The 10577-nt window shown below is 25.6% G+C and overlaps 1 long non-coding RNA gene across 2 annotated transcripts in view; it reads left to right on the top strand.

The window, feature by feature from the left end:
* LOC100574544 overlaps positions 1 to 6842 on the top strand; it is a 7876-nt gene extending 1034 nt beyond the window's left edge. Inside the window, exons 2-5 of one of the 2 annotated variants that reach the window (XR_003838747.1) lie at positions 1596 to 1789; positions 1951 to 2074; positions 3955 to 4169; positions 6567 to 6842. This is a non-coding gene — a long non-coding RNA (uncharacterized LOC100574544). The remainder of the gene's footprint in view (positions 1 to 1595; positions 1790 to 1950; positions 2075 to 3954; positions 4170 to 6566) is intronic. The other variant, XR_003838748.1, reaches the window with a different exon arrangement.
* Positions 6843 to 10577: the final 3735 nt, after the last annotated feature.

The following is a 10577-nucleotide window of genomic DNA, read 5'->3' as shown; positions in this document are numbered from 1 at the left end:
AATGTAAAAGGAGCATTATTTCGAGAAAAACGCTGAGGTACTCTAAAATTAATAAGGCTTTAAAGGTAAGGCGAATCTATGTTACTGACAACAATCCATTCAGAAACTTAAACCCTAGAGTGATTCTCCGATTAGAAAGGGGAAAAATATTGAGGAATTCGGAAATAGGAGCGTAATCGTGAGGCTGATGGTGTATATGTAAAATAAACCCAGCGAAACTAAGGAATTTTCTTTGCACCATTTCAAGTTGTCGAGAGTTGCCTGCGGTATGTGGATTCCAAAGAACAGCACCATACTCTAATATAGGACGGACAAGTGAACAGAAAAGAATTTTTAAAGATTGTCCTAGCTTAAAGTCGTGAGCCAATCTCTTTAGGAACCCAAGCATTTTGTAAGCTTTACAGCATATCATAGTGATATGCGGTCCCGGATCAAGAGAACTGTTGAACTTAAGTCAACTATCATTTCAACACGGGAGATTTCCAAATTATTAAGACTGTAAGACCAATTAATTACAGCATGTTTCCTAGTGAATGACATAATATGACATTTATCAAGATTCAAAGTTAAGCCTAGTTCTTGAGACCATTTGTAAAAATAGTTTACAATTATAGGTACAATACAATTATATTATATTATAGCTAATATAGGTAGATAATTATATTAGAAATTCAGTAATTGGCATTTGTTTTAACAATAGTTGGTCAAATAGTCACAATAGTTGCTAAAATAATTAATAATTAAACAGTATATTTTTAAGATTTCAATTTATTAAAAGTTGTTTATGTAGTGTATCACACATACTTACTAATTTCTTAGTCATTACTTGTTTTATTCCTATATCATTCTGATGTTTGCTATTAAACATTTTTCTTAACATTGTTACATACACTCAATATTTTCTCGTCAGATCCAATTGGTACTCGTCCATTGTTGTTCTCATGTGCCATTATGCCAGTACCAAATGGAAAATACTACAATAATTAGTCAAGAATAGATTCCAATTAGATATAGGCATAATACGCTTTGTCTGTCATCTTAAGATTATTATTATATTTTCTTATTTATTACTCTATACCTAATCATTACACATAAATTATTTTGCGTGTTATTATGTATCTAAATATTTAATCATACCTATTTACATTTCATGTCAATAAATTCGTCATTCTAATCTACCGAAAAACTTTAAATTGGAAATTTACCTAATTATTAATTTGTTTTCTTGTTATTCGTCCATTTCAAAAATAAAGTATTTAAATATTCTTAAGGTCTCTGGTATTATTTTTAATTGTTCATTTATTTAGAATTAATTGTGTATGTACTCCTATAGGTACCCATGAACGGATAGCATTTAAGGTATGTTTTAAAAGTGATTCATTGCAAAAGTATGCATATAACATATTTAAGGGCTTAAATATTTTTTAAATTAACAAAATTGAAAAAATTTGGAAAAAGAATATCTTAAACTATTTCACTAAATTGACATTGAAATACTATTTTTATTGTTTGGATTGTTGTAATAATATTATACTATTATTAATATCTTACAAATAAATATTATTTTATTAACTCTTATTATTTATGATTTATAGACGAACAAACAGTGTTGGGTATGAAGGCTATGGTGTGAATACAGTTGGTATAATTTATAATTGTATTAAACGATCGACAAATAAATGATTTTGGATAAGCAGTTCAAGTGAAAAATTTATTACGACACAGAATCTGTATGCAAACCTCTTCAAACGTGTCACCAAATTTAATTATAATTATTTTGGATAAAAAGGTGAGTAAACAATTATGTTTGATATTTTATAATCAATGAAAAATTAGCAATAAAAAATTTCATTATAAAAGAATTAATAAAAGTTAATATTTAATAGCTATTTTTAATAGCTGTGAAAAGGTCGTGAATTACTCATGTAATAGAGGTTTCCCTGTTTACAGATACTTGTCACTAACAGTATCCACCATAAGATATGCATTTGATTAAAGGACAATGCTGCTGTTCAACTTACGGCCATATGGAATCAATTGTATAGGTATTGAAGTTTTTTGAACGATAATAAGGGTAATAAGATATTATATATATCTATTATATATATATATTATATATATGATTATTTTATTAAAATGTTGTGTGTTAACGATAACCTTTAGTTTAACTGCTCATAAATTCAAAATTGTTAAGATTGATTCTAGTTTTAGAAATATATAACTTACCAATATGTTACATATTATTATTTGTTTTATTTTTTGCCAGTATAATATATTTGAAAGATCTGACAAAAAAAATTATGCTAGTTAAACGTATAACAAAAATTGTAAAAATTATATGGATAGTAAATAATTTAAGAAATATACTCATGTCAGAAAATTCCCTAAATTAACCTTTAGCTTAACTGCTCATAAATTCAAAATTGTTAAGATTGATTCTAGTTTTAGAAATATATAACTTACCAATATGTTACATATTATTATTTGTTTTATTTTTTACCAGTATAATATATTTGAAAGATCTGACAAAAAAATTATGCTAGTTAAACGTATAACAAAAATTGTAAAAATTATATGTATAGTAAATAATTTAAGAAATATACTCTGTCAGAAAATTCCCAAAAATAATATTATAAAAATTTTTTAAAAAATTAACTACTTGACTTAGATAAATGTTTTTACCGTAAAATTGTTTTTATAATCAGATTTACAAATTGGTTATTTTGAAATGTAATGGTTGTTTTCAGCTTAAAAAAATAAAAATGAAAAAATGTATACTATAAATTTAGCACAAGTGTTTATAAATGATATAAAAGAAAAACAATTTTAAAATATTGATTATGACAAAAGTTATTGCTTAAGTTAGTTCTTTTTATTACACATTGTATTATATTACCTAATTAAATGAGATAGTCTTAAGAACAATAACAGTTGTAAACATTTTAAAAATTAAAATTATTATTTAAAAATATGTATAGGATGCTCTTACGAGAAGATAATATGTAAATTTCCACTTACTCTAACATTTTCAATTTTGCATTTAAGATAAAACGTTATAAAAAAATTGATTAAAAAAAAATTCTCTAATCAAATCTATAGAAAAAAATTGGCTGCCATTTAAAAAAAAGTAAGTCGTAGTTGTATGCATTACCCAAATGTGTTGGTACTGTCTTCTCTCTTTACTCTCCTGAAATTCCATTTTGATCTTAGTGGTGTACCTCTTATTTCGAATGCACTGTTTAGTGTATACATATTATATTATATTATTATGTGTTAAATTTTAGTATTGTAAATTATATTATCATATATACACCAGTAGTTATAAAATCAAATAAAATTACTTATTCTATTTTAATATACATCAGAGGTTCCCAAACTGTGGGTCGCGCTATATTTTGAAATAATACATATTTTTCGTTGATGTTCAAAGTTCAAATTCAGTTTTTCGTTAATCGTTATCTGCGAGATTGACTATTACGAGTTTACAGCACCGTATCAAACAGATTAATAGTTATACCCATTGAAAAGATAGCGATTTATCTGAAACAAATTAGTGTTATCAGGTACCTAAATACCTAAAAAAAAAAGGTCATTCAATGTATTGTGGGTCGCCAAATTTTAAAAAATGCTCAAAATGGGTCGTACAATAAAAAGTTTGGGAACCTCTGATATACATAATAAGTATTTTACTAAAATTAATTTTGAATAAATAAATCAATAGATCCTGTCTGTGATTAAAAAGTTGAGATTGTGATTTTCTTTGCTATTTTACTATGTGTAGAACTGTACACCTGACAAATTATAGATTATTTAGTAATATATTACTATAATGTATATTCAGTTTCAATATTTAAATATATATCTATTATCTACATACTCATTTATAAAATTTAGGGTTTTTTCAAATATTGAAATATATGTATTCATTTTTTTTTAAATAAACCCATTTGACAGTTTTTAGATGTCCTACGGCCATCATATGAGAAGAGAGACACCACTTCACCGGTACTGTGCAAAAACTGCAGTGAACATCACCAGTTATACACCCTTTTGTCTACTGCTACGACTAAAACTTCTGAAATTTTAGAAATTCTGGACAATCTATATGAAGCTCTAAATCCTCAAGAAGAAAAGATAATGAAGCTGTAACAATGTTAAAAAAAAATAAAGTTTGTTGATGTACTATTTATCTAATAAATAATTATTAAGAGGTCGCCATTCCTGCATGCATTATCCCCATCTTACAAATGTATAACATACCAAATTGTATGATTTGAATAATTCATTTAACTTATGTTGTATTTAATTTTAGAGTAAATTAATTATCTAATTTAGAATTAAGATTATTATCAAGACGATAACTAAGTTTTATTTTATATTTCAATTTTAAATCAAATTATCAAGTAAGCATATTAAAATGTACAAACAATTTACTATTTTAAAATACTCATAACTGGCTTTAAAATTGAAATATGACGTCTTCTTAAGTATTATTTAAAAAAAGTGAAAATAATGAATCTCATTTTGTTGTAATATATTATATTGTTGAAACTGTGGATAGTCATAAAATTATTATCTAAGGACAAACATTTTGCATAAACATTTTAATGATTGGTATTAATATTTTTAACAAGACAACAATATAAATAATAATTTAAACTAAACATTTTCTGACTATTATTACTTTTATAAAAATTGAAATATTTTTAAATTAAACATGCTGTAATTGGCGGCCAATATACAATGTTTTTTATTTAGATTAACTGAGAGTACTTAAATCAAAACTTATTCATTAATCGTTAGTAATAAAATATTTTATATAATTTAAAGATTACTTTTTATAATACAATGGTACAGACATACAGCGTATAATCCTTAATAGCACTATTTAAAAATGCTAAAAATTTACAGAAGTGTAAAACTAAATATTAAAAATGGTAATTTTTAAATTCATGTTTAGGATCTATATTCTCAATTTTGTATTAAAGCTGAATAATGACTATTATATAAATTTAGTAACCAAATGTTTGTACTTAACTTTCTTTAAGTAATTTATATACCCACAGGTCATGTGTACTATACTCTGTTCAGGTTAAGAGTGCCCAAAATCGCGAATGTATACTGAGCCGCTGACAGCTGTCAGACCCCCCAGGTGACATCAGACGCCCTGTGATTGGTCGGTATTGTACGACCGCTGCCGTCGACTGTCGGATTGGCACACACGCCACCGTGTTTATATCAGGGATGGAAAACATTTATAAAAAACGTTATTAAACGGAAAAACACAAAAACCGAAAACAATTAATAAAACGAAAACAAAAAAAAACAAAAAACGAAAACAATTAATAAAGCAAAAACAATAAACAACTGAAAAATGATAACAAAAAATCCCAAAATCGAAAAAAATATAATAACGAAATCAAAAACGAAAACGAAAATAAATTATCGTATTATACATTATTCAATTATAACACGAAAAAAAATTCACTTGTCTTTACTTTTTAATCTTTAACTTTAAAAAATTTTAATTTGAAATCAGAAATTTTGAATTTTCTAATCTTTATATAAATTATAATTTTGGTTTAAAAATTAAATATTAAGAATAATTAATTTTAATTTTTAACTTTTAAGTGCATTTCTGTATTGCGCGTTACTATTATATCTTAAAAGTTAAAAGTTACAAGTTATAAGAATATAATATATTCTGTATATAATATATATTATACAATATATACAATACAATATATTATACAAAATATGTAATATATATTGTTTTTTTTTATATATATATATAATAATTAATTTTAATTTTCAACTTTTAAGTGCATATTTTGTATATTGTGCGTTACTATTATAACTTAAAAGTTAAAAGTTATAAGAATAATGAATATAATATAAAAAAAAAATATATTATCAAAAACGTTATTTGGAAACAATAGGAAAATAATGTTTTTAAAAACATTAATCAAAAACGTAATGATCAAAAACGTTTAAAAACGTTAAACAAAAACAGAAACGAAAAAATTAAAAACGTTTTCCATCCCTGGTTTATACACATGGCACATCAAAGCGCTCCCCGTGCATGCGCGAACCGTACCAGTTTTTGTCCGAGCGACTGGGCACTCGTAACCTAAACAGAGTATAATTTATATTATTTTTATTTTTATTTCATTAATTTTTTCTAAGAATCAAAATAGTGTTAATAATCCAAACAATCTCATCTTTAATTGAAAAAATTGTGCCTGGTGTAATTATTCATTATTATGTCCTACAGTTAAAAAATAACTTGTATATTAATAAATTATGTGACAAAAAAATATACATTCATTTTATAGTTGCATTTAACTTTAAAATAATTTTCGTAAATTTTATTATCTTAAACTAAATTATACATAAATTTATTATTTTGTATTTGTATTTATCTTAATCTACATGGAGAATTTACATTTTGAAACTAGAGTCCTCTTATCTATCTTACAATTTATTTTAAATTATTGACCATAGCTTATAATAATAATTATGACACTTATTATTATACAAAACTCAACTTTAACATTTTATTTCAGGTTTTTAATGGAGGAAAATCTATTTATATTCCAAAAATATTTGGTGTTTTTGTTCACATTTGACTAGAAGAAGTGCTCCAACATTTAACAAAGTTATTGATCGCTGTAATTTAGAAATTGGTTACAAAAGATACTTCCTGATATCTATTGAAAAAACAGCTATCAAAGCCAGATTAATTTTGGCCTAAATATACTTTTAGGTAATAAACATTAATCCTATGTATTCCTGAAAATACTTTTTCCAAAGTAACACAAATATTTTTGTCTAAAAAGTTATGAATTATATAATTTATTAATTTATTCCATTGCTACTTTTTCATTAATGATTGCTTTTGTTTATATTATTTCTTTATAATAGTTATAAACCTATGCCAATAATTTATTATATTATTATAATATTATTTTTATTAAAATGTGTAATGAATCTCCCACTCAATATTTTGTCAATATGTTATTACATTAAGTAATAGATAAATTTGAATTATTTTATCATTAATATTCCAATATTTATTTTGATACTATTTTTTATAATATTATAAAACTGTCATGATGAATAGGTTGCTATTAAAATTGATATTTTGTATGTTGTAAGCAATATAGTTTTAATTTACCAACTTGTAACTAAGTCAACGCATTATTATATTTGAGTTATTTTTATAATGATTTCTAAAAGCTACACAAAACATACAATATTCACATATGAGCATTGTATGTTACCTATATTTTAGTAAATCTTATGATAAAATATTAAAAATAAACTTTACTAAATACCTGGAATTAAAATTAAAACCATAGAACACCAAATAAGTATACTTTTTCTGTTATCCATATAAAATGCCGTCATTTTTAAACAATACTTAAATATCAGTTCATAAAAAAGTAATAAATTATAGAGGTAACTATAGTCTGTTCAGAATGAGATCGGTACCGGCAGCCAAATAGTGTGCATGAGCGTGGCTTTGTTCCGTGGTAGCGCCTTAGTGGGGACGGCATCTGATCAATGACCATATGTCTGACCTCCGCCCAACGAAAACTGGTCGCTGCCGTGTATCGATCTCATTTTAAACAGACTATAGATTAAAAAAAAATACTTAGAGTAAAATTATACATTTAATTATACATAATACTCGTATTTGGTATTTGTTTATTGCATTTATAAACTTGCACTAAGTTGCAATGTATTAAATACTGTTTATGTTATTAATAACTAAAAATTTAAAAACTTGATTATATTAATTATAATTTATATATATATATATATTAATTAACCAATAATTATTACTATTAATTATATACTATTACATTTTGTATTCTGAATTTATATTCTGAAAAAAACAAATGATAATAAAAAACATTAGTACTAACCTTTTAAGGACATATTCACTATATATTGCTTACAGCCAATGTGTGTGTCAGAATTATATTTCAAATTTACTTATTCTGAAGAAAAAAAATAGAGCTAATAAGCTAACAATATTAAGTTTCTAATAGGTATTGTAAAGTAAAATTGATGAGTGAGATGTTAATAATTTATATATTTATTATATAAAAATACATTTGGTTAAAATATCTATTTTTCATTTTATTGGCAAAAAGCTTATAAACTTTTCCATTTTAATTGAAAATAATTTATCAATAACAATTAAGAACTGTATTTTAATCCGTAGTCATTATTAGTATTAATTAAAATCAGTAATTATTTTTGAAAATGCATAAAGATAGGACCACACTCGACACCAGCATGATGCAATGTCTGTCTTAGGGCCTGTTTTACAATCGTTAAACTCAGGTTAAACCACTGAATTCGGCCGGTAAAATCAGTGGGTTAGGCATAACTGAGGTTTAAACTATGATTGTAAAGGCCATACAACATACAACATCGTCGATTCTCTTTTACCGGAACCGCGTTTTTATTGTTAGATTTAGTGTTAGAGTGCATTGATCTATTATCAAACTTAAATTTAAAATGTAGTGTAGTACATCTCAAGGGCTGGTTATAATTCATATTAACTTTGTAACTTAACCAGTTGAATTTAATGTGTAAAATAATCTAATGTACTATGTTCCTCGTTAAAAATAATAAGGAAGTAACTAGTTTTTTTTGTAGTTTTTTTTTCCAATAATTGAAAATTCAATTATTGAATTTAAAATTTTTATTTTGTTAAGCTTTCTATATTCTTATGACTGATATTCCAAGAAATTAAGATTATTACCTGCCTATTTTGGAACATTTGATCAAATTATCAGTTGAAAGTTGTTCAATTAAATTTTTTATTCCTCACCAATAATTCAAGTTAGTTACCTACCTACCTATACCTACTTAATAATTAAATTATGTAATACATTACATTTGAAAAACGGTTTTAAAATTAAATTTTAAGCTAACTTCCAACTTCTACTCTAACTTAAATTATTATTTTCACCAAACCAACTTTTAATTAACTAAGTTAGAAATTTGGTAAATTTCAGAAACTAATTTATATTCTAACTTGTTACTTTTTATAGTAAAGTAAATTAACTTGAACTAGTTGAAAAAAGTGACTGACTTGCCAGTTTTGTGGAAGGATCTGGTTGATATTTTAATAGTAGGTACCTGGGTTATAACCCATATAAATGGTCATTAGGCCATTATAGTCTTACTTTAAAATTAAAATATCAATAAAAACCCACATGATGCACTAGAATCTAGTGCTGGATAATATTCTTATCTTTAAATTGAATTATAGGTGAATTGATAGTTACTTTAATAGGTAACACTAACGACACAAAATTAAAATTGATCCTATTGAATCCAAATTTGACAGATGCAACACAATATACATACTGGTGTTCTGTAACAATATCTGATTAAAATTTTTAATAATATATGAATGAATTCTTTGACAAAATATTTAGTAAGTCTATTTTAAATTCTCAATTTTAAAGAATCTTAAAATTAAGATAATATTTTTTAAATCTGTGATATAATTGCATTACATTTATATGTATTTCGGGCACATCTGATTTTAGAAACAAAAATGATTCCTAAATAGCCTACTTAGACTAGAAACTTATGAATTACACGATTTTTTCGAAATTGCAGTCGTACTTCAGGAAGTATGTTTTTTATTTACTACCGCTTAGTTTTTATTATTGTTACGCAAACAAAAATATTGCATTTCATTGTGCACGTGCTACACACACTAATGTTTAATTACTACTACTACAGTACTACACTACTTAACATAGTGAAAATGTACATGTGATATGAGTTGCCTAAGTATTACCCCTTAAAACACGCTAGGCTCCAGTCCACTAATATTTTGTGAACTACGATTTACGGCACCTACGCGTGCGTCATTTGCGCGTTTTTCAATTTACATCATTTTAGTCCGTACAGACCGACGACAATGGGTTGAACGCACACGCGACAATGCGACTCGTGGATCGGCTCGTGGGAACGGTGTGGCTCGGTACAGCGCCGGGCGCGACTCGTCAGATGAGTTCCCACGGCGCAGTTTCTCGGTACAGTCACGGGCCACGCGTCGTGTGAAGCCGTCGTGATACGCACGCGTACTTAAAGCGCGGCTGTGAAACGGGCCTCAGTACAGTAGGTACCAGTACGAAATTTCATATTATATGGCATTAAAAACTTAATTTTATTTTATATTAGGTATAGTGCAACGTGTGTACGAAATTCGATACATTTTAGATGTCGATTAAAAGTGTACGTCTTAATCAATAGTACAGTTACATTGTTATATTTGTTTACGTATTATATTGTGGGTATTGTACCAGTATTGTTTTTATTTAAATTTGAGAAGGGTGCTTCTGGTTTATTTTAATTGTTATTCATTATTATTATTTATTAGTACATTATCATTTATCACTAATACACATTTACACAAATAGATTATATGAAATTAGATTTTCGAAACTTAAAACATTGAAAAGAAAACAATTCATAAACTAGGTAATGTCAAAATATTAGAAAATAAATTATTTGAAATTTGAATTAAGTAGCAATATCAA

This window comes from Acyrthosiphon pisum, chromosome X (assembly GCF_005508785.2).
Source record: "Acyrthosiphon pisum isolate AL4f chromosome X, pea_aphid_22Mar2018_4r6ur, whole genome shotgun sequence".
Lineage (NCBI taxonomy): Eukaryota > Metazoa > Arthropoda > Insecta > Hemiptera > Aphididae > Acyrthosiphon > Acyrthosiphon pisum.
The sequence above is the reverse complement of the archived record's forward strand: the minus strand, read 5'-3'. Positions and strand labels throughout refer to the sequence as shown.